The sequence below is a fragment of the Aotus nancymaae genome, unplaced genomic scaffold (genome assembly GCF_030222135.1).
Source record: "Aotus nancymaae isolate 86718 unplaced genomic scaffold, 86718_ANA_hifiasm-v0.15.2.pri h1tg000200l, whole genome shotgun sequence".
NCBI lineage: Eukaryota > Metazoa > Chordata > Mammalia > Primates > Aotidae > Aotus > Aotus nancymaae.
Genome location: NW_026988615.1, coordinates 176317 through 199823, shown reverse-complemented (window position 1 = coordinate 199823; position 23507 = coordinate 176317). Strand labels below are relative to the sequence as shown.

The 23507-nt window shown below is 57.5% G+C and overlaps 2 long non-coding RNA genes across 2 annotated transcripts; one reads left to right on the top strand and one right to left on the bottom strand.

Moving 5' to 3' along the window:
- Positions 1 to 405: 405 nt before the first annotated feature.
- On the bottom strand, positions 406 to 2818 carry LOC135273022 (uncharacterized). The gene is made up of 2 exons (XR_010340915.1): positions 1617 to 2818; positions 406 to 1066 (listed from the first exon to the last, which is right to left on the bottom strand). It is a non-coding gene; the product is annotated as an uncharacterized LOC135273022 (long non-coding RNA).
- LOC135273023 (uncharacterized) lies at positions 834 to 18502 on the top strand. The gene is made up of 3 exons (XR_010340916.1): positions 834 to 980; positions 9857 to 9952; positions 17567 to 18502. It is a non-coding gene; the product is annotated as an uncharacterized LOC135273023 (long non-coding RNA).
- The last annotated feature ends 5005 nt before the right edge of the window (positions 18503 to 23507 follow it).

Below are 23507 nucleotides of genomic sequence, written 5' to 3'. Positions count from 1 at the left end.
TCCCCTGCTCCGTGTGCTCAATGCCCCCGTTCGATATGGGCCACACAGCAATGGGCCCTGCCTTAGTCTCCAAGTCCAGGGACCCCTTCTTCTCAGCAGTGCTGATGGAGAAGGCATTACCGCAGATGGCCCTTGCTTTGCCAAGCCGTTGAGACGGTGCCCCAGGCCACGGTGCCGGAAACTGTGATTGGAGCCCGCGCCACAAGCAGCGCAGGATCCTGACAGTTGAGAAAGAAAGAGCTGCAATCCCAGCGTGAGGCACATGTGGTAACACCTGGAACTGGCCTACCGTGTGGACAGATCAGGTTGAGAGAAGATCCCTGAAGATTCTCGGGTCGATTCCCATCCCGAGACGGATGTTCTGGCATGCTGCTGCATACCCCCAAGAAAGCCAAACACGAAATGCTAACAGAGCTTACTCGCTTTATTTTTTTGACAGAAAACAGTATTCTTGGTGCAAAGTGTTTCGATCAAATCACGTTCATCGCCTGTACAGAGAGAACTTTGTCAACTTCCCTTGTCAAGAGACAAATCATTCCCTCTGTTCAAAACGCAGATTGTCACAATTACTGACACCTAAACCCAGAGCGTAACCGTGTGTGGGAGGTTAATCAGTGGATGAAACCTGTTTCTGAAGTAGTGTTTCCACTAAGTCATACTTTAATAAAGGCCCTACCCTGTCATTATGTTTCACATGTTTTCTGTGACGAGCAAATCAGAAACCTGGATCCTTCATCCCGTCAAGACCAAGTTGGAGCATCCAACTTCCTTGACAAGATTTTCGTTGTCTCCAGTTCCTTTGCAAGTGGCACATTCAGTTTTTCAATCTTCAGCTCTGGGCTTCTTTTGCAACACAGACCGTCTTTGTCTTCTTCTCTCTCTAGGACCCTTTCCTGCCATATGAGGGCTGAGAAAAGAAAACATCAGAAAACAGGAGAAGGATATGAGGGAACAATTGGAAGAAAGAAAACTCCTCGAAGGTAAGGCTGTGGAAAAGTGTTTAACTTATTCCAATCTCATGTTTTCCTCCCTCCAGAATGAAGCTCTGTTTTCCTCCTCTGGTTCTCTAGGGGGAAAAAAAGAAATCCAAACAATATCTGTTTAATTAATAGTAAAAATGAATCTCCTGTGTTAAACATGATTACTTAAGTTAGGTATTTCAAAAATTATCTACTTTTCATTAATACTCTCCTGGACCACAGAATTTTGTATCCATGTATGCCATTGGAGAGAGAAAGTAACAAATTCAACATACTATACATATCCTTTCACAACTGCCCATCAGTAGGATTTACTCACAGCCTGTATATTTTCATAACTTATCACATATGGCCTTTTTGCTGAAATGCTAATCCTGGGAACACACTACACACATTGTTGGCCCACGTGTATGCAGGGTGCTCTCGTGTTCATTTAAAGGAAGAATTTTTCAGCAGCAAAAGAAGAGCAGAGGAAAAGGCCTCACAGCTCCTAAGTCCTGGTTAAGCTAAAACCAATTAAAATTCCACAGAAGACACCATTATAAATGAATTCAGGTGCAATTCACATCCTATGGGTCAGAATGCATCCACCATTTGAAAGAACACATACAGATATTTTACTAGAACTGTAAGTACCTGAGTGTTTGCAGCCAAAGTGTGAGAAACCTCCAGCAATCACAGCACAGCCTCTGTGTAGATATTGGCATTCCCATGTGAAGACCACTGTTCCTTAGAGACTGGAAGAGACAGCAGGCCCTGCTCCCAAAAATTAGTTGGACAGCTGAGATCGAGGAGCATTCCCAAGCTAGAGTGTGTACCAAATAATTCTCAACAAAATAACATGACAGTATATATAAGATACTGTTTTCTTAAACTTGCTGTGATTTCAATTCTTCATGACACCAAGCCCTCTGTGACTACATTACGTGACTAACCTCATACCATTTAATCTGTCCCTAGATAAACAGGAGTCAAATAAATGAGTCATTCAAAAAAGTCAATTTAGGAACTAACTAACTGTTTCCATCTAGATTGCCAATCTGTGTTTGAATGATCTTGTGAAAGTGGTTAGGGAGAAAAACGAAGACAATATCCAGATTATATTCTTGACATGCAGACCCCACAGGAACAATTCTTACTTCCAAAGAACACTACAGAGACATGCTCATGGAAATCCCAATCATGACCCGTAATCACTGGCATCCCCTGAGTGCCTACTAGAAACACAGAATCACAGGCTCACTCAACGTGTCTTTTGACAAGAATCCTCAGTAGGTCAAAAACACATCAGTTGAAGGACACCAGTGTAGTCCCTCAAGGGGTCATGAGCATGGGGCCAGCCCTAGGTGTGCTGCAGGACCAAGGGCCCTTGGAAGAGTTTGGGTTTGGGTGTGCTGTACTCATCTTCTATCTGGAGAGTGACCCGTTTGGGATGGGCAGTTGATCAGGAGTCTTTCCTGTGGGAGACAGACTCCCAGTATACTGAGGCTTTAGAAACCAGGAGCAACACAAAGAATGCGGGTCCTCACAGCCCCTAAGCTGGGCCAAGGACAGACGGGCACCAGAACGTAGGTGGAGTGTAGAGAAACCGCGCTGGAGTGAACTGGCCACACCCCTTGTCAAGCACAGAGCGCTAGCACAGGCACACACACGGAGACATAACAGACACACATGCACACACACACACAACAGACACAGACACACACACACACACAAACACACACACACAGAGACTAAGCCCCTCGCAGAAATCCGACAGTCGCAGGCAGCTCCTGAGGCTGTGGGGTTCTGCTGTCTGCTGGAAAGCCTCTCGGTATAGAGCAGCCTCGCAGCACACAGGCAGACCTTACCTGGAAATCCCAGCAGGGACAGCTTGCAAGGAGGCGCACCCCAGCACCCTCTGGACAGTCCTGAAGCATCTAGGGGATCCTTGGGGATCCATCGCCCTGGACATCCCCGAAGCTCCGCTGGAACTTTACTCAGCCATGTTCCGCCAAGCCGTATTCTGGAAATCGCGGGACCGAGGCGAGGATCGCCGTGAGTGGGGGCCGTCGCCCCATGCCGAGGCATTGTCGCAGTGGGCCCCTGCTTTTCCAAGCCCCTGAGACGGTTACCCAGTACACGGTGGCCCTCACTGTGACGCGAGCACCGGCTCAGCGCTTGCGCTCCCGACCGGCCGCTTGCGCATGCCCATTGGCGAGCCGAGATGGCCGGTTGCAGTGTCCGCGCTGTCCCGCCGCAGCCTCAGAGGGCAAGGCTGGAGGAGGTGCCCGGGGCAGTGCCCGGGTAAGATCCTGCCTGGCACAAGCAGCGCAGGAGCGGGAAAGTTCTGACCTCCGTAGCTCTTCCAGCTGGCTTTCCTGATCGGATTGGCTGGAGGGGGAGGGCGCTTCAGATCGTGAGGTTGGCACTGGGGCCTGCCATCCCCATTGTATCCCGGGTGGCTTGGAAGGCGTGGGATGGGGCCGGGACCTATCGGGCTGGATATTCAGTCAGATGAGGTGTGGCGGGTGTCGGCAGACCTCAGAAACATGGGCCTGAGACCCTTGAGTAGGGTGTCAGCAGAACACTCCTCTGCACCGTGTGCTCACTGCCTCTATTCGTTTTGGGCCACACACCAAGAGGCGCTACCTTGGCCTCCAAGTCCAGGGACCCCTGCTTCTCAGCACTGCTCATGGATAAAGTATTACGGCAGAGGGCCCCTCCCTTGCCTAGCCACTGAGACGGTTCCCCAGGACACGATGGCCCTCACTGTGAGGCGAGTATCGGCTCAGCACGCGCGATCGTGATCGGCCGCTTGCGCATGCGCATTGGTGTGCCGGGATGGCTGGTCGCAGTGTCCGCGCTGTCCCGCCGCAGCCGCACAGGACAAGGCTGGAGGCCATGCCCGGGGCTGTGCCCGGGAAAGATCTGCCTCCCACAAGCAGCGCAGGAGACCGACAGTTCTGACCTCCGTACCTCTTCCAGCCGGCTTTCCTGCTCGGATCGGCTGGAGGGGGAGGGCGCTTCAGATCGTGAGGTGGGCACCGGGGACCCCGGCTTCTCAGCGCTGCTGATGGAGAAGGCATTATTACCGCTGAGGGCCCCTGCTTTGCGCGGCCGCTGAGACGGTTCCCCAGGACACGGTGATCCTCACTGTGACGTGAGCACCGGCTCGGCGCTGGCGATCGTGATCGGTCGCCTGCGCGTGCGCATTGGCGTGCCGGGATGGCCGGTTGCAGTGTCCGCGCTGTCCCCCCGCAGCCGCACAGGACAGGGCTGGAGGCGGGGACCTGGGCGGGCCCGGGGCGGTGCCCAGGAAAGAGCCTGCCTGACATAAGCAGCGCAGGAGACCCACAGTTCTGACCTCCGTACCTCTAACAACGGGCTTTCCTGCTAGGATCGGCTGGATGGGGAGGGCGCTTCAGATCGTGAGATGGGCACGCGGGACTGCCATCCCCATTGCATCCCGGATGAGTTGGAAGGCGTGGGCCGAGGTCTGCTGCCACCAGGCTGGAGATTCAGTCTGATGAGGTGTGGCGGGGTCGGCGGACCCCAGAAACATGGGCCTGAGGTCCTCGAGGAGGGTGTCAGCAGAACTCTCCCGTGCTCCGAGTACTCAATGCCCGCCTTCGATATGGGCCACCCATCAAGGGGCCCTGCCTTGGTCTCCAAGTCCGGGGACCCCGGCTTCTCAGCGCTGCTGATGGAGAAGGCATTATTATCACTGAGGGTCCCTGCTTTGCGCAGCCGCTGAGACGGTTCCCCAGGACACGGTGATCCTCACTGTGACGCGAGCACCGGTTCAGCGCTGGCGACCCTGATCGGCCGCTTGCGCATGCGCATTGGCGTGGCGGGATGGCCGGATGCAGTGTCCGCGCCGTCCCGCCGCAGCCCCACAGGAGACGGTTGGAGGCGGGGCCCGGGGCGGGGCAAGGGGCGGTGCCCGTGAAAGAGCCTGCCTGCCACAAGCAGCGCAGGAGACCGACAGTTCTGACCTCCGTACCTCTTCCAGCCGGGTTTCCTACTCCGATCGGCTGGAGGGGGAGGGCGCTTCAGATCGTGAGGTGGGCACGCGGGACAGCCCTCCCCATTGCATCCCGGATATCTTGGAAGGCGTGGGCCGAGGTCGTCTCCCATCAGGCTGGAGATTCAGTCTGATGAGGTGTGGCGGGGGTCGGCTGACTCCATTACCATGCGTCTTAGGCCCTCCAGGAGGGTCTCAGCAGAACACTCCCCTGCTCCGTGTGCTCAATGCCCCCATTCGATATGGGCCACCCATCAAGGGGCCCTGCCTTGGTCTCCAAGTGCGGGGACCACCGCTTCTCAGGGCTGCTGATGGAGAAGGCATTATTACCGCTGAGGGCCCCTGCTTTGCGCAGCCGCTGAGACGGTTCCCCTGGACACCGTGATCCTCACTGTGACGCGAGCACAGGCTCAGCGCTGGCGATAGTGATCCGCCGCTTGCGCATGCGCATTGGCGTGGCGGGATGGCCGGTTGCAGTGTCCGCGCTGTCCCGCCGCAGCCGCACAGGACAAGGTTGGAGGCGGGACCCGGGGCGGGGCAAGGGGCGGTGCCCGGGAAAGAGCCTGCCTGCCACAAGCAGCGCAGGAGACCGACAGTACTGACCTCCGTACCTCTTCCAGCCGGGTTTCCTGCTCGGATCGGCTGGAGGGGGAGGGCGCTTCAGATCGTGAGGTGGGCACGCGGGACTGCCCGCCCCATTGCATCCCGGATGGCTTGGAAGGCGTGGGCCGAGGTCCGCTCCCATCAGGCTGGAGATTCAGTCTGATGAGGTGTGGCAGGGGTCGGCAGACTCCATTAACATGCATCTGAGGCCCTTCAGGAGGGTCTCAGCAGAACACTCCCCTGCTCCGTGTGCAATGCCCCCATTCGATATGGGCCACCCATCAAGGGGCCCTGCCTTGGTCTCCAAGTCCGGGGACCACCGCTTCTCAGGACTGCTGTTGGAGAAGGCTTTATCACCGCTTAGGGCCCCTGCTTTGCGCAGCCGCTGAGACGGTTCCCCAGGACACCGTGATCCTCACTGTGACGCGAGCACGGGCTCAGTGCTGGCGATCGTGTTCGGCCGCTTGCGCATGCGCATTGGTGTGACGGGATGGCCGGATGCAGTGTCCGCGCTGTCCCGCCGCAGCCGCACGGGACAAGATTGGAAGCGGGGCCCGGGGCGGGGCAAGGGGAGGTGCCCGGGAAAGAGCTTACATGCCACAAGCAGCGCAGGAGACCGACAGTTCTGACCTCCGTACCTCTTCCAGCCGCCTTTCGTGATCGGATCGGCTGGAGGGGGAGGGCGCTTCAGATCGTGAGGTGGGCACGCGGGGTTGCCCTCCCCTTTGCATCCCGGATGGCTTGGAAGGCGTGGGCCGGGGTCGGCTCCCATCGAGCTGGAGATTCAGTCTGATGAGGTGTGGCGGGGATCGGCGGACCCCAGAAACATGAGCCTGCGGCCCTCGAGGAGGCTGTCAACAGAACACTCCCCTGCACCGTGTGCTCCATGCGCCCAGTCGATATGGGCCACCCATTAAGGGGCCCTGCCTTGGTCTCCAAGTCCGGGGACCACCGCCTCTCAGCGCCGCTGATGGAGAAGGCATTATTACCGCTGAGGGCCCCTGCTTTGCGCAGCCGCTGAGACGGTTCCCCAGGACACGGTGATCCTCACTCTGACGCGAGCACGGGCTCAGTGCTGGCGATCGTGTTCGGCCGCTTGCGCATGCGCATTGGCGTGGCGGGATGGCCGGATGCAGTGTCCGCGCCGTCCCGCCGCAGCCGCACAGGAGACGGTTGGAGGCGGGGCCCGGGGCGGGGCAAGGGGCGGTGCCCGTGAAAGAGCCTGCCTGCCACAAGCAGCGCAGGAGACAGACAGTTCTGACCTCCGTACCTCTTCCAGCCGGGTTTCCTACTCCGATCGGCTGGATGGGGAGATCGGCTGGATGGGGAGGGCGCTTCAGATCGTGAGGTGGGCACGCGGGACTGCCCTCCCCATTGCATCCCGGATATCTTGGAAGGCGTGGGCCGAGGTCGTCTCCCATCAGGCTGGAGATTCACTCTGATGAGGTGTGGCGGGGGTCGACTGACTCCATTACCATGCGTCTTAGGCCCTCCAGGAGGGTCTCAGCAGAACACTCCCCTGCTCCGTGTGCTCAATGCCCCCATTCGATATGGGCCACCCATCAAGGGGCCCTGCCTTGGTCTCCAAGTGCGGGGACCACCGCTTCTCAGGGCTGCTGATGGAGAAGGCATTATTACCGCTGAGGGCCCCTGCTTTGCGCAGCCGCTGAGACGGTTCCCCTGGACACGGTGATCCTCACTGTGATGTGAGCACCGGCTCAGCGCTGGCGATCGTGATCGGCCGATTGCGCGTGCGCATTGGCGTGCCGGGATGGCCGGCTGCAGTGTCCGCGCTGTCCATCCACAGCCGCACAGGACAAGGCTGGGGGCGGGGACCTGGGCGGGCCCGGGGCGGTGCCCGGGAAAGAGCCTGCCTGACATAAGCAGCGCAGGAGACCCACAGTTCTGACCTCCGTACCTCTAACAACGGGCTTTCCTGCTAGGATCGGCTGGACGGGGAGGGCTCTTCAGATCGTGAGATGGGCACGGGGAACCGCCCTCCCCATTGCATCCCGGATGGCTTGGAAGGCGTGGGCCGAGGTCGGCTCCCATTGGGCTGGAGATTCAGTCTGATAAGATGTGATTGTGGTCGGCGGACCCCAGAAGCAAGGGCCTGAGGCCCTCGAGGACGGTGTCAGCAGAACACACCCCTGCTCCGTGTGATCAATGACCCCTTCGATATGGGCCACACATCAAGGGGCCCTGCCTTGGTCTGCAGGTCCGGGCACCCCCGCTTCTCAGCACTGCTGATGGCGGAGGCATTATTACCGTTGAGCGCCCCTGCTTTGCGCAGCCGCTGAGACGGTTCCCCTGGACACGGTGATCATCACTGTGACGCGAGCACCGGCTCAGCGCTGGCGACCGTGATCGGCCGCTTGCGCATGTGCATTGGCGTGCCGCGATTGCGGGCTGCAGTGTCCGCGCTGTCCCGCCGCAGCCGCACAGGACAAGGCTGGAGGCGGGGCCCGGGGCGGGGTCCGGGAAAGAGCCGGCCTGCCACAAGCAGCACAGGAGACCGACAGTTATGAACTCCGTACCTCTTCCAGCCGGCTTTCTTGAGCGGATGGGCTGGAGAGGGAGGGCGCTTCAGATCGTGAGGTGGGCACACGGGACTGCCCTCCCCATTGCAAACCGGATGGCTTGGAAGGCGTGGGCCGAGGGCGGCTCCCATCCGGCTGGAGATTCAGTCTGATGAGTTGCGGCGGGGTCGGCGGACCCCAGAAACATGGGCCTGAGGTCCTCGAGGAGGGTGTCAGCAGAACTCTCCCCTGCTCCGTGTGCTCAATGCCCCCCTTCGATATGGGCCACACATCAAGGGGCCCTGCCTTGGTCTCCAAGTCCGGGGACCCCGGCTTCTCAGCGCTGCTGATGGAGAAGGCATTATTACCGCTGAGGGCCCCTGCTTTGCGCGGCCGCTGAGACGGTTCCCCAGGACACGGTGATCCTCACTGTGACGTGAGCACCGGCTCAGCGCTGGCGATCGTGATCGGCCGCTTGCGCGTGCGCATTGGCGTGCCGGGATGGCCGGCTGCAGTGTCCGCGCTGTCCCGCCGCAGCCGCGCCGCACAAGGTTGGAGGCGTTGCCCGGGCGGTGCCTGTGAACGAGCCTTCCTGTGACAAGCAGAGCTGGAGACCGACAGTTCTGACCTCCGTACTTCTTCCAGCCGGCTTTCGTGATCGGATCGGCTGGAGGGGGAGGGCGCTTCAGATCGTGAGATGCGCACGCGGGACTGCCCTCCCGATTGCATCCCGGACGGGTTGAAAGGCGTGTGCCGAGGTAGGCTCCCATCGGGCTGGAGATTCAGTCTGATGAGGTGTGGCAGGGGTTGGCGGACCCCAGAAACATGGGCCTGAGGCCCTCGAGGAGGGTGTCAGCAGAACACTCCCCTGCTCCGTGTGCTCAATGCCCCCGTTCGATATGGGCCACACAGCAATGGGCCCTGCCTTAGTCTCCAAGTCCAGGGACCCCTTCTTCTCAGCAGTGCTGATGGAGAAGGCATTACCGCAGATGGCCCTTGCTTTGCCAAGCCGTTGAGACGGTGCCCCAGGCCACGGTGCCGGAAACTGTGATTGGAGCCCGCGCCACAAGCAGCGCAGGATCCTGACAGTTGAGAAAGAAAGAGCTGCAATCCCAGCGTGAGGCACATGTGGTAACACCTGGAACTGGCCTACCGTGTGGACAGATCAGGTTGAGAGAAGATCCCTGAAGATTCTCGGGTCGATTCCCATCCCGAGACGGATGTTCTGGCATGCTGCTGCATACCCCCAAGAAAGCCAAACACGAAATGCTAGCAGAGCTTACTCGCTTTATTTTTTTGACAGAAAACAGTATTCTTGGTGCAAAGTGTTTCGATCAAATCACGTTCATCGCCTGTACAGAGAGAACTTTGTCAACTTCCCTTGTCAAGAGACAAATCATTCCCTCTGTTCAAAACGCAGATTGTCACAATTACTGACACCTAAACCCAGAGCGTAACCGTGTGTGGGAGGTTAATCAGTGGATGAAACCTGTTTCTGAAGTAGTGTTTCCACTAAGTCATACTTTAATAAAGGCCCTACCCTGTCATTATGTTTCACATGTTTTCTGTGACGAGCAAATCAGAAACCTGGATCCTTCATCCCGTCAAGACCAAGTTGGAGCATCCAACTTCCTTGACAAGATTTTCGTTGTCTCCAGTTCCTTTGCAAGTGGCACATTCAGTTTTTCAATCTTCAGCTCTGGGCTTCTTTTGCAACACAGACCGTCTTTGTCTTCTTCTCTCTCTAGGACCCTTTCCTGCCATATGAGGGCTGAGAAAAGAAAACATCAGAAAACAGGAGAAGGATATGAGGGAACAATTGGAAGAAAGAAAACTCCTCGAAGGTAAGGCTGTGGAAAAGTGTTTAACTTATTCCAATCTCATGTTTTCCTCCCTCCAGAATGAAGCTCTGTTTTCCTCCTCTGGTTCTCTAGGGGGAAAAAAAGAAATCCAAACAATATCTGTTTAATTAATAGTAAAAATGAATCTCCTGTGTTAAACATGATTACTTAAGTTAGGTATTTCAAAAATTATCTACTTTTCATTAATACTCTCCTGGACCACAGAATTTTGTATCCATGTATGCCATTGGAGAGAGAAAGTAACAAATTCAACATACTATACATATCCTTTCACAACTGCCCATCAGTAGGATTTACTCACAGCCTGTATATTTTCATAACTTATCACATATGGCCTTTTTGCTGAAATGCTAATCCTGGGAACACACTACACACATTGTTGGCCCACGTGTATGCAGGGTGCTCTCGTGTTCATTTAAAGGAAGAATTTTTCAGCAGCAAAAGAAGAGCAGAGGAAAAGGCCTCACAGCTCCTAAGTCCTGGTTAAGCTAAAACCAATTAAAATTCCACAGAAGACACCATTATAAATGAATTCAGGTGCAATTCACATCCTATGGGTCAGAATGCATCCACCATTTGAAAGAACACATACAGATATTTTACTAGAACTGTAAGTACCTGAGTGTTTGCAGCCAAAGTGTGAGAAACCTCCAGCAATCACAGCACAGCCTCTGTGTAGATATTGGCATTCCCATGTGAAGACCACTGTTCCTTAGAGACTGGAAGAGACAGCAGGCCCTGCTCCCAAAAATTAGTTGGACAGCTGAGATCGAGGAGCATTCCCAAGCTAGAGTGTGTACCAAATAATTCTCAACAAAATAACATGACAGTATATATAAGATACTGTTTTCTTAAACTTGCTGTGATTTCAATTCTTCATGACACCAAGCCCTCTGTGACTACATTACGTGACTAACCTCATACCATTTAATCTGTCCCTAGATAAACAGGAGTCAAATAAATGAGTCATTCAAAAAAGTCAATTTAGGAACTAACTAACTGTTTCCATCTAGATTGCCAATCTGTGTTTGAATGATCTTGTGAAAGTGGTTAGGGAGAAAAACGAAGACAATATCCAGATTATATTCTTGACATGCAGACCCCACAGGAACAATTCTTACTTCCAAAGAACACTACAGAGACATGCTCATGGAAATCCCAATCATGACCCGTAATCACTGGCATCCCCTGAGTGCCTACTAGAAACACAGAATCACAGGCTCACTCAACGTGTCTTTTGACAAGAATCCTCAGTAGGTCAAAAACACATCAGTTGAAGGACACCAGTGTAGTCCCTCAAGGGGTCATGAGCATGGGGCCAGCCCTAGGTGTGCTGCAGGACCAAGGGCCCTTGGAAGAGTTTGGGTTTGGGTGTGCTGTACTCATCTTCTATCTGGAGAGTGACCCGTTTGGGATGGGCAGTTGATCAGGAGTCTTTCCTGTGGGAGACAGACTCCCAGTATACTGAGGCTTTAGAAACCAGGAGCAACACAAAGAATGCGGGTCCTCACAGCCCCTAAGCTGGGCCAAGGACAGACGGGCACCAGAACGTAGGTGGAGTGTAGAGAAACCGCGCTGGAGTGAACTGGCCACACCCCTTGTCAAGCACAGAGCGCTAGCACAGGCACACACACGGAGACATAACAGACACACATGCACACACACACACAACAGACACAGACACACACACACACACAAACACACACACACAGAGACTAAGCCCCTCGCAGAAATCCGACAGTCGCAGGCAGCTCCTGAGGCTGTGGGGTTCTGCTGTCTGCTGGAAAGCCTCTCGGTATAGAGCAGCCTCGCAGCACACAGGCAGACCTTACCTGGAAATCCCAGCAGGGACAGCTTGCAAGGAGGCGCACCCCAGCACCCTCTGGACAGTCCTGAAGCATCTAGGGGATCCTTGGGGATCCATCGCCCTGGACATCCCCGAAGCTCCGCTGGAACTTTACTCAGCCATGTTCCGCCAAGCCGTATTCTGGAAATCGCGGGGCCGAGGCGAGGATCGCCGTGAGTGGGGGCCGTCGCCCCATGCCGAGGCATTGTCGCAGTGGGCCCCTGCTTTTCCAAGCCCCTGAGACGGTTACCCAGTACACGGTGGCCCTCACTGTGACGCGAGCACCGGCTCAGCGCTTGCGCTCCCGACCGGCCGCTTGCGCATGCCCATTGGCGAGCCGAGATGGCCGGTTGCAGTGTCCGCGCTGTCCCGCCGCAGCCTCAGAGGGCAAGGCTGGAGGAGGTGCCCGGGGCAGTGACCGGGTAAGATCCTGCCTGGCACAAGCAGCGCAGGAGCGGGAAAGTTCTGACCTCCGTAGCTCTTCCAGCTGGCTTTCCTGATCGGATTGGCTGGAGGGGGAGGGCGCTTCAGATCGTGAGGTTGGCACTGGGGCCTGCCATCCCCATTGTATCCCGGGTGGCTTGGAAGGCGTGGGATGGGGCCGGGACCTATCGGGCTGGATATTCAGTCAGATGAGGTGTGGCGGGTGTCGGCAGACCTCAGAAACATGGGCCTGAGACCCTTGAGTAGGGTGTCAGCAGAACACTCCTCTGCACCGTGTGCTCACTGCCTCTATTCGTTTTGGGCCACACACCAAGAGGCGCTACCTTGGCCTCCAAGTCCAGGGACCCCTGCTTCTCAGCACTGCTCATGGATAAAGTATTACGGCAGAGGGCCCCTCCCTTGCCTAGCCACTGAGACGGTTCCCCAGGACACGATGGCCCTCACTGTGAGGCGAGTATCGGCTCAGCACGCGCGATCGTGATCGGCCGCTTGCGCATGCGCATTGGTGTGCCGGGATGGCTGGTCGCAGTGTCCGCGCTGTCCCGCCGCAGCCGCACAGGACAAGGCTGGAGGCCATGCCCGGGGCTGTGCCCGGGAAAGATCTGCCTCCCACAAGCAGCGCAGGAGACCGACAGTTCTGACCTCCGTACCTCTTCCAGCCGGCTTTCCTGCTCGGATCGGCTGGAGGGGGAGGGCGCTTCAGATCGTGAGGTGGGCACCGGGGACCCCGGCTTCTCAGCGCTGCTGATGGAGAAGGCATTATTACCGCTGAGGGCCCCTGCTTTGCGCGGCCGCTGAGACGGTTCCCCAGGACACGGTGATCCTCACTGTGACGTGAGCACCGGCTCGGCGCTGGCGATCGTGATCGGTCGCCTGCGCGTGCGCATTGGCGTGCCGGGATGGCCGGTTGCAGTGTCCGCGCTGTCCCCCCGCAGCCGCACAGGACAGGGCTGGAGGCGGGGACCTGGGCGGGCCCGGGGCGGTGCCCGGGAAAGAGCCTGCCTGACATAAGCAGCGCAGGAGACCCACAGTTCTGACCTCCGTACCTCTAACAACGGGCTTTCCTGCTAGGATCGGCTGGATGGGGAGGGCGCTTCAGATCGTGAGATGGGCACGCGGGACTGCCATCCCCATTGCATCCCGGATGAGTTGGAAGGCGTGGGCCGAGGTCTGCTGCCACCAGGCTGGAGATTCAGTCTGATGAGGTGTGGCGGGGTCGGCGGACCCCAGAAACATGGGCCTGAGGTCCTCGAGGAGGGTGTCAGCAGAACTCTCCCGTGCTCCGAGTACTCAATGCCCGCCTTCGATATGGGCCACCCATCAAGGGGCCCTGCCTTGGTCTCCAAGTCCGGGGACCCCGGCTTCTCAGCGCTGCTGATGGAGAAGGCATTATTATCACTGAGGGTCCCTGCTTTGCGCAGCCGCTGAGACGGTTCCCCAGGACACGGTGATCCTCACTGTGACGCGAGCACCGGTTCAGCGCTGGCGACCCTGATCGGCCGCTTGCGCATGCGCATTGGCGTGGCGGGATGGCCGGATGCAGTGTCCGCGCCGTCCCGCCGCAGCCCCACAGGAGACGGTTGGAGGCGGGGCCCGGGGCGGGGCAAGGGGCGGTGCCCGTGAAAGAGCCTGCCTGCCACAAGCAGCGCAGGAGACCGACAGTTCTGACCTCCGTACCTCTTCCAGCCGGGTTTCCTACTCCGATCGGCTGGAGGGGGAGGGCGCTTCAGATCGTGAGGTGGGCACGCGGGACAGCCCTCCCCATTGCATCCCGGATATCTTGGAAGGCGTGGGCCGAGGTCGTCTCCCATCAGGCTGGAGATTCAGTCTGATGAGGTGTGGCGGGGGTCGGCTGACTCCATTACCATGCGTCTTAGGCCCTCCAGGAGGGTCTCAGCAGAACACTCCCCTGCTCCGTGTGCTCAATGCCCCCATTCGATATGGGCCACCCATCAAGGGGCCCTGCCTTGGTCTCCAAGTGCGGGGACCACCGCTTCTCAGGGCTGCTGATGGAGAAGGCATTATTACCGCTGAGGGCCCCTGCTTTGCGCAGCCGCTGAGACGGTTCCCCTGGACACCGTGATCCTCACTGTGACGCGAGCACAGGCTCAGCGCTGGCGATAGTGATCCGCCGCTTGCGCATGCGCATTGGCGTGGCGGGATGGCCGGTTGCAGTGTCCGCGCTGTCCCGCCGCAGCCGCACAGGACAAGGTTGGAGGCGGGACCCGGGGCGGGGCAAGGGGCGGTGCCCGGGAAAGAGCCTGCCTGCCACAAGCAGCGCAGGAGACCGACAGTACTGACCTCCGTACCTCTTCCAGCCGGGTTTCCTGCTCGGATCGGCTGGAGGGGGAGGGCGCTTCAGATCGTGAGGTGGGCACGCGGGACTGCCCGCCCCATTGCATCCCGGATGGCTTGGAAGGCGTGGGCCGAGGTCCGCTCCCATCAGGCTGGAGATTCAGTCTGATGAGGTGTGGCAGGGGTCGGCAGACTCCATTAACATGCATCTGAGGCCCTTCAGGAGGGTCTCAGCAGAACACTCCCCTGCTCCGTGTGCTCAATGCCCCCATTCGATATGGGCCACCCATCAAGGGGCCCTGCCTTGGTCTCCAAGTCCGGGGACCACCGCTACTCAGGACTGCCGTTGGAGAAGGCTTTATCACCGCTTAGGGCCCCTGCTTTGCGCAGCCGCTGAGACGGTTCCCCAGGACACGGTGATCCTCACTGTGACGCGAGCACGGGCTCAGTGCTGGCGATCGTGTTCGGCCGCTTGCGCATGCGCATTGGCGTGGCGGGATGGCCGGATGCAGTGTCCGCGCCGTCCCGCCGCAGCCGCACAGGAGACGGTTGGAGGCGGGGCCCGGGGCGGGGCAAGGGGCGGTGCCGGTGAAAGAGACTGCCTGCCACAAGCAGCGCAGGAGACCGACAGTTCTGACCTCCGTACCTCTTCCAGCCGGGTTTCCTACTCCGATCGGCTGGATGGGGAGGGCGCTTCAGATCGTGAGGTGGGCACGCGGGACTGCCCTCCCCATTGCATCCCGGATATCTTGGAAGGCGTGGGCCGAGGTCGTCTCCCATCAGGCTGGAGATTCACTCTGATGAGGTGTGGCGGGGGTCGACTGACTCCATTACCATGCGTCTTAGGCCCTCCCTCCAGGAGGGTCTCAGCAGAACACTCCCCTGCTCCGTGTGCTCAATGCCCCCATTCGATATGGGCCACCCATCAAGGGGCCCTGCCTTGGTCTCCAAGTGCGGGGACCACCGCTTCTCAGGGCTGCTGATGGAGAAGGCATTATTACCGCTGAGGGCCCCTGCTTTGCGCGGCCGCTGAGACGGTTCCCCTGGACACGGTGATCCTCACTGTGATGTGAGCACCGGCTCAGCGCTGGCGATCGTGATCGGCCGATTGCGCGTGCGCATTGACGTGCCGGGATGGCCGGCTGCAGTGTCCGCGCTGTCCACCCACAGCCGCACAGGACAAGGCTGGGGGCGGGGACCTGGGCGGGCCCGGGGCGGTGCCCGGGAAAGAGCCTGCCTGACATAAGCAGCGCAGGAGACCCACAGTTCTGACCTCCGTACCTGTAACAACGGGCTTTCCTGCTAGGATCGGCTGGAGGGGGAGGGCGCTTCAGATCGTGAGATGGGCACGGGGAACCGCCCTCCCCATTGCATCCCGGATGGCTTGGAAGGCGTGGGCCGAGGTCGGCTCCCATTGGGCTGGACATTCAGTCTGATAAGGTGTGATTGTGGTCGGCGGACCCCAGAAGCAAGGGCCTGAGGCCCTCGAGGACGGTGTCAGCAGAACACACCCCTGCTCCGTGTGATCAATGACCCCTTCGATATGGGCCACACATCAAGGGGCCCTGCCTTGGTCTGCAGGTCCGGGCACCCCCGCTTCTCAGCACTGCTGATGGCGGAGGCATTATTACCGCTGAGCGCCCCTGCTTTGCGCAGCCGCTGAGACGGTTCCCCTGGACACGGTGATCATCACTGTGACGCGAGCACCGGCTCAGCGCTGGCGACCGTGATCGGCCGCTTGCGCATGCGCATTGGCGTGCCGCGATTGCGGGCTGCAGTGTCCGCGCTGTCCCGCCACAGCCGCACAGGACAAGGCTGGAGGCGGGGCCCGGGGCGGGGTCCGGGAAAGAGCCGGCCTGCCACAAGCAGCACAGGAGACGGACAGTTGTGAACTCCGTACCTCTTCCAGCCGGCTTTCTTGAGCGGATGGGCTGGAGAGGGAGGGCACTTCAGATCGTGAGGTGGGCACACGGGACTGCCCTCCCCATTGCAACCCGGATGGCTTGGAAGGCGTGGGCCGAGGGCGGCTCCCATCCGGCTGGAGATTCAGTCTGATGAGTTGCGGCGGGGTCGGCGGACCCCAGAAACATGGGCCTGAGGCCCTCGAGGAGGGTGTCAGCAGAACACTCCCCTGCTCCGTGTGCTCAATGCCCCCGTTCGATATGGGCCACACAGCAATGGGCCCTGCCTTAGTCTCCAAGTCCAGGGACCCCTTCTTCTCAGCAGTGCTGATGGAGAAGGCATTACCGCAGATGGCCCTTGCTTTGCCAAGCCGTTGAGACGGTGCCCCAGGCCACGGTGCCGGAAACTGTGATTGGAGCCCGCGCCACAAGCAGCGCAGGATCCTGACAGTTGAGAAAGAAAGAGCTGCAATCCCAGCGTGAGGCACATATGGTAACACCTGGAACTGGCCTACCGTGTGGACAGATCAGGTTGAGAGAAGATCCCTGAAGATTCTCGGGTCGATTCCCATCCCGAGACGGATGTTCTGGCATGCTGCTGCATACCCCCAAGAAAGCCAAACACGAAATGCTAGCAGAGCTTACTCGCTTTATTTTTTTGACAGAAAACAGTATTCTTGGTGCAAAGTGTTTCGATCAAATCACGTTCATCGCCTGTACAGAGAGAACTTTGTCAACTTCCCTTGTCAAGAGACAAATCATTCCCTCTGTTCAAAACGCAGATTGTCACAATTACTGACACCTAAACCCAGAGCGTAACCGTGTGTGGGAGGTTAATCAGTGGATGAAACCTGTTTCTGAAGTAGTGTTTCCGCTAAGTCATACTTTAATAAAGGCCCTACCCTGTCATTATGTTTCACATGTTTTCTGTGACGAGCAAATCAGAAACCTGGATCCTTCATCCCGTCAAGACCAAGTTGGAGCATCCAACTTCCTTGACAAGATTTTCGTTGTCTCCAGTTCCTTTGCAAGTGGCACATTCAGTTTTTCAATCTTCAGCTCTGGGCTTCTTTTGCAACACAGACCGTCTTTGTCTTCTTCTCTCTCTAGGACCCTTTCCTGCCATATGAGGGCTGAGAAAAGAAAACATCAGAAAACAGGAGAAGGATATGAGGGAACAATTGGAAGAAAGAAAACTCCTCGAAGGTAAGGCTGTGGAAAAGTGTTTAACTTATTCCAATCTCATGTTTTCCTCCCTCCAGAATGAAGCTCTGTTTTCCTCCTCTGGTTCTCTAGGGGGAAAAAAAGAAATCCAAACAATATCTGTTTAATTAATAGTAAAAATGAATCTCCTGTGTTAAACATGATTACTTAAGTTAGGTATTTCAAAAATTATCTACTTTTCATTAATACTCTCCTGGACCACAGAATTTTGTATCCATGTATGCCATTGGAGAGAGAAAGTAACAAATTCAACATACTATACATATCCTTTCACAACTGCCCATCAGTAGGATTTACTCACAGCCTGTATATTTTCATAACTTATCACATATGGCCTTTTTGCTGAAATGCTAATCCTGGGAACACACTACACACATTGTTGGCCCACGTGTATGCAGGGTGCTCTCGTGTTCATTTAAAGGAAGAATTTTTCAGCAGCAAAAGAAGAGCAGAGGAAAAGGCCTCACAGCTCCTAAGTCCTGGTTAAGCTAAAACCAATTAAAATTCCACAGAAGACACCATTATAAATGAATTCAGGTGCAATTCACATCCTATGGGTCAGAATGCATCCACCATTTGAAAGAACACATACAGATATTTTACTAGAACTGTAAGTACCTGAGTGTTTGCAGCCAAAGTGTGAGAAACCTCCAGCAATCACAGCACAGCCTCTGTGTAGATATTGGCATTCCCATGTGAAGACCACTGTTCCTTAGAGACTGGAAGAGACAGCAGGCCCTGCTCCCAAAAATTAGTTGGACAGCTGAGATCGAGGAGCATTCCCAAGCTAGAGTGTGTACCAAATAATTCTCAACAAAATAACATGACAGTATATATAAGATACTGTTTTCTTAAACTTGCTGTGATTTCAATTCTTCATGACACCAAGCCCTCTGTGACTACATTACGTGACTAACCTCATACCATTTAATCTGTCCCTAGATAAACAGGAGTCAAATAAATGAGTCATTCAAAAAAGTCAATTTAGGAACTAACTAACTGTTTCCATCTAGATTGCCAATCTGTGTTTGAATGATCTTGTGAAAGTGGTTAGGGAGAAAAACGAAGACAATATCCAGATTATATTCTTGACATGCAGACCCCACAGGAACAATTCTTACTTCCAAAGAACACTACAGAGACATGCTCATGGAAATCCCAATCATGACCCGTAATCACTGGCATCCCCTGAGTGCCTACTAGAAACACAGAATCACAGGCTCACTCAACGTGTCTTTTGACAAGAATCCTCAGTAGGTCAAAAACACATCAGTTGAAGGACACCAGTGTAGTCCCTCAAGGGGTCATGAGCATGGGGCCAGCCCTAGGTGTGCTGCAGGACCAAGGGCCCTTGGAAGAGTTTGGGTTTGGGTGTGCTGTACTCATCTTCTATCTGGAGAGTGACCCGTTTGGGATGGGCAGTTGATCAGGAGTCTTTCCTGTGGGAGACAGACTCCCAGTATACTGAGGCTTTAGAAACCAGGAGCAACACAAAGAATGCGGGTCCTCACAGCCCCTAAGCTGGGCCAAGGACAGACGGGCACCAGAACGTAGGTGGAGTGTAGAGAAACCGCGCTGGAGTGAACTGGCCACACCCCTTGTCAAGCACAGAGCGCTAGCACAGGCACACACACGGAGACATAACAGACACACATGCACACACACACACAACAGACACAGACACACACACACACACAAACACACACACACAGAGACTAAGCCCCTCGCAGAAATCCGACAGTCGCAGGCAGCTCCTGAGGCTGTGGGGTTCTGCTGTCTGCTGGAAAGCCTCTCGGTATAGAGCAGCCTCGCAGCACACAGGCAGACCTTACCTGGAAATCCCAGCAGGGACAGCTTGCAAGGAGGCGCACCCCAGCACCCTCTGGACAGTCCTGAAGCATCTAGGGGATCCTTGGGGATCCATCGCCCTGGACATCCCCGAAGCTCCGCTGGAACTTTACTCAGCCATGTTCCGCCAAGCCGTATTCTGGAAATCGCGGGACCGAGGCGAGGATCGCCGTGAGTGGGGGCCGTCGCCCCATGCCGAGGCATTGTCGCAGTGGGCCCCTGCTTTTCCAAGCCCCTGAGACGGTTACCCAGTACACGGTGGCCCTCACTGTGACGCGAGCACCGGCTCAGCGCTTGCGCTCCCGACCGGCCGCTTGCGCATGCCCATTGGCGAGCCGAGATGGCCGGTTGCAGTGTCCGCGCTGTCCCGCCGCAGCCTCAGAGGGCAAGGCTGGAGGAGGTGCCCGGGGCAGTGACCGGGTAAGATCCTGCCTGGCACAAGCAGCGCAGGAGCGGGAAAGTTCTGACCTCCGTAGCTCTTCCAGCTGGCTTTCCTGATCGGATTGGCTGGAGGGGGAGGGCGCTTCAGATCGTGAGGTTGGCACTGGGGCCTGCCATCCCCATTGTATCCCGGGTGGCTTGGAAGGCGTGGGATGGGGCCGGGACCTATCGGGCTGGATATTCAGTCAGATGAGGTGTGGCGGGTGTCGGCAGACCTCAGAAACATGGGCCTGAGACCCTTGAGTAGGGTGTCAGCAGAACACTCCTCTGCACCGTGTGCTCACTGCCTCTATTCGTTTTGGGCCACACACCAAGAGGCGCTACCTTGGCCTCCAAGTCCAGGGACCCCTGCTTCTCAGCACTGCTCATGGATAAAGTATTACGGCAGAGGGCCCCTCCCTTGCCTAGCCACTGAGACGGTTCCCCAGGACACGATGGCCCTCACTGTGAGGCGAGTATCGGCTCAGCACGCGCGATCGTGATCGGCCGCTTGCGCATGCGCATTGGTGTGCCGGGATGGCTGGTCGCAGTGTCCGCGCTGTCCCGCCGCAGCCGCACAGGACAAGGCTGGAGGCCATGCCCGGGGCTGTGCCCGGGAAAGATCTGCCTCCCACAAGCAGCGCAGGAGACCGACAGTTCTGACCTCCGTACCTCTTCCAGCCGGCTTTCCTGCTCGGATCGGCTGGAGGGGGAGGGCGCTTCAGATCGTGAGGTGGGCACCGGGGACCCCGGCTTCTCAGCGCTGCTGATGGAGAAGGCATTATTACCGCTGAGGGCCCCTGCTTTGCGCGGCCGCTGAGACGGTTCCCCAGGACACGATGGCCCTCACTGTGAGGCGAGTATCGGCTCAGCGCGCGCGATCGTGATCGGCCGCTTGCGCGTGCGCATTGGCGTGCCGGGATGGCTGGTCGCAGTGTCCGCGCTGTCCCGCCGCAGCCGCACAGGACAAGGCTGGAGGCCATGCCCGGGGCTGTGCTCGGGAAAGACCTGCCTCCCACAAGCAGTGCAGGAGACCGACAGTTCTGACCTCCGTACCTCTTCCAGCCGGCTTTCCTGCTCGGATCGGCTGGAGGGGGAGGGCGCTTCAGATCGTGAGGTTGGCACTAGGGACTGCCCTCCCTATTGCAAACCGGATGGCTTGGAAGGCGTGGGCCAATGTCTGGACCCATCGATTAGTAGGTTCAGTCTGATGAGGTGTGGCGGGGGACAGCGGACCCCAGAAACTTGGGCCTGTGGCCCTTGAGTAGGGTGTCAACAGAATATTCCCCTGCTCCGTGTGCTCACTGCCTCGTTTCGATATGGGCCACACACCAAGGGGCCCTGCCTTGGTCTCCAAGTCCAGGGACCCCTGCTTCTCAGCATTACTCATGGAGAAAGCATTACTGCACAGGGCCCCTGCTTTGCCAAACCGCTTAGACGGTTCTCCAGGACACGGTGGCCCTTACTGTGACGCGAGCAACGGCTAAGCCCTCCTGACCGGCCGCTTGCGCAAGCGCATTGGCGTGCCGTAATGGCGGGCCGCAGTGTGCGCGCTCTTCCGCCGCAGCCGCACAGGTCAAGGCTGGAGGCTGTGCCCGGGGCTGTAACCGGGAAAGAGCCTTCCTGCCACAAGCAGCGCAGGAGACCGACAGTTCTGACCTCCGTACCTCTTCCAGCCGGCTTTCCTGATCGGATCACCTGGAGGGGAGGTCGCTTCAAATCCTGATGTGGGCATTCGGGACTGCCCTCTCCATTGCATCTCGGAGGCTTGGAAGGCGTGGGCCGATTTCGGGTCCCATCGGTCTGGAGATTCAGTCTGATGGGGTGTGGTTGGCACCCGAGAAACATGGGCCTGAGGCCCTCGAGGATGGTGTCAGGAGAACATTCCCCTGCTCCGTGTGCTCACTGCCCCCCTTCGATATGGGCCACCGACCAAGGGGCTCTGCCTTGGTCTCCAAGTCCAGGGACCCCTGCTTCTCAGCACTGCTGATGGAGAACGCATTACCGCAGAGGGCCCTTGCTTTGCCAAGCCACTGAGACGGTTCCCCAGGACACGGTTTCCCTCACTGACGTGAGCATCGGCTCAGCGCTCGGGCTCCTGATCGGCCGCTAGTGCATGCGCATTGGCGTGCTGGGATTGCCGGCCTCAGTGTCCACGCTCTCCCGCCGCATCCTCACAGGACGAGGCTGGAGAAGGTGCCCGGGGTGGTTCCTGAGAAACAGCCTGCCAGTCCGGAGTGCCCACTTCCCGATCTGAAGCGCCCTACCCCTCCAGCCGATCGGATCAGGAAAGGCGGCTGGAAGAGGTACAGAGGTGGAAACTGTCGGTCTCCTGCGCTGCTTTTTGGAGGCAGGCTCTTTCCTCGGCACCGCCTGGGCACCGCCTCCAGCCTTGTCCTGTGAGGCTGTGGCGGGAGAGCTCGGACACTGCGGCCGGCCATCCCGGCACGCCAATGCGCATGCGCAAGCGGCCGTTCACGAGCGGGAGCACTGAGCCAGTGCTCGCGTCTCAGTGAGGGCCACCGTATCTTGGGGAACCGTCTCAGCAGCTGGGCAAAGCAGGGGCCCTCTGCGGTAATGCGTTCTCCATCAGCAGTGCTCAGATGCAGGGATCCCTGGACTTGGAGACCATGGCAGGGCCCCTTGGTGGGTGGCCCATATCGAAGGGGGGCAGTGAGCACATGGAACAGGGTAGTGTTCTGCTGACACCATCCTCGATGGCCTCAGGCCCATGTTTCTGGGGTCCACGGACCCCCACCACACTTCATCTGTCTGAATCTTCCGCCCGATGGGACCCGACCTCGGCCCACGCTTTCCAAGCCATACGTGATGCAATGGGGAGGGCAGGCCTGAGTGTCCACCTAACGGTCTGAAGCGCCCTCTCCCTCCAGCCGATCCGATCAGGAATGCCGGCTGGAAGAAGTGCGGAGTTCAGAAATGTCGGTCTCCTGTGCTGCTTGTGGCAGGCAGGCTCTTTCCCCGGCACTGCCCCAGGCACCGCCTCCAACCTTGTCCTGTGCTTCTGTGGCGAGAGAGCACGGACACTGAGGCCGGGCATCCGGGCACACCAATGCACATGCGGAAGCGGCTGGTCATGAGCACGAGCGCTGAGCCGGTGCTCCCGTCACTGTGAGAGCCACCGTGTCCTGGGGAACCGTCTCAGCGGCTTGGCACAGCACGAGACCTCTAGGATAATGCCTTCTCCATCAGCAGAGCTGAGAAGCATTGGTCCCTGGACTTGGAAACCAAGGCAGGTCCCCTATGTGTGTGGCCCATATTGAAGGAGGGCAGTGAGCACATGGATCAGGGGAGTGTTCTGCTGACACCCTCCTCGACGGCCTCAGGCCCATGTTTTTGGGGTGTCCACAGAACACTAAAAATACAAAAGTCATCCAGGCGTGGTGTCACATGCCTGTATTCCCAGCTACTCTGGATGCTGAGGCAAAAGGAATGGGTTGAACCCGGGACTGAAAGATTGCAGTTAGCCTAGATTGTGCCATTTCCCTCCACCCTAGGCGACGGAGCGAGACTTCCATCTCAAAGTAAATAAATAAATTCA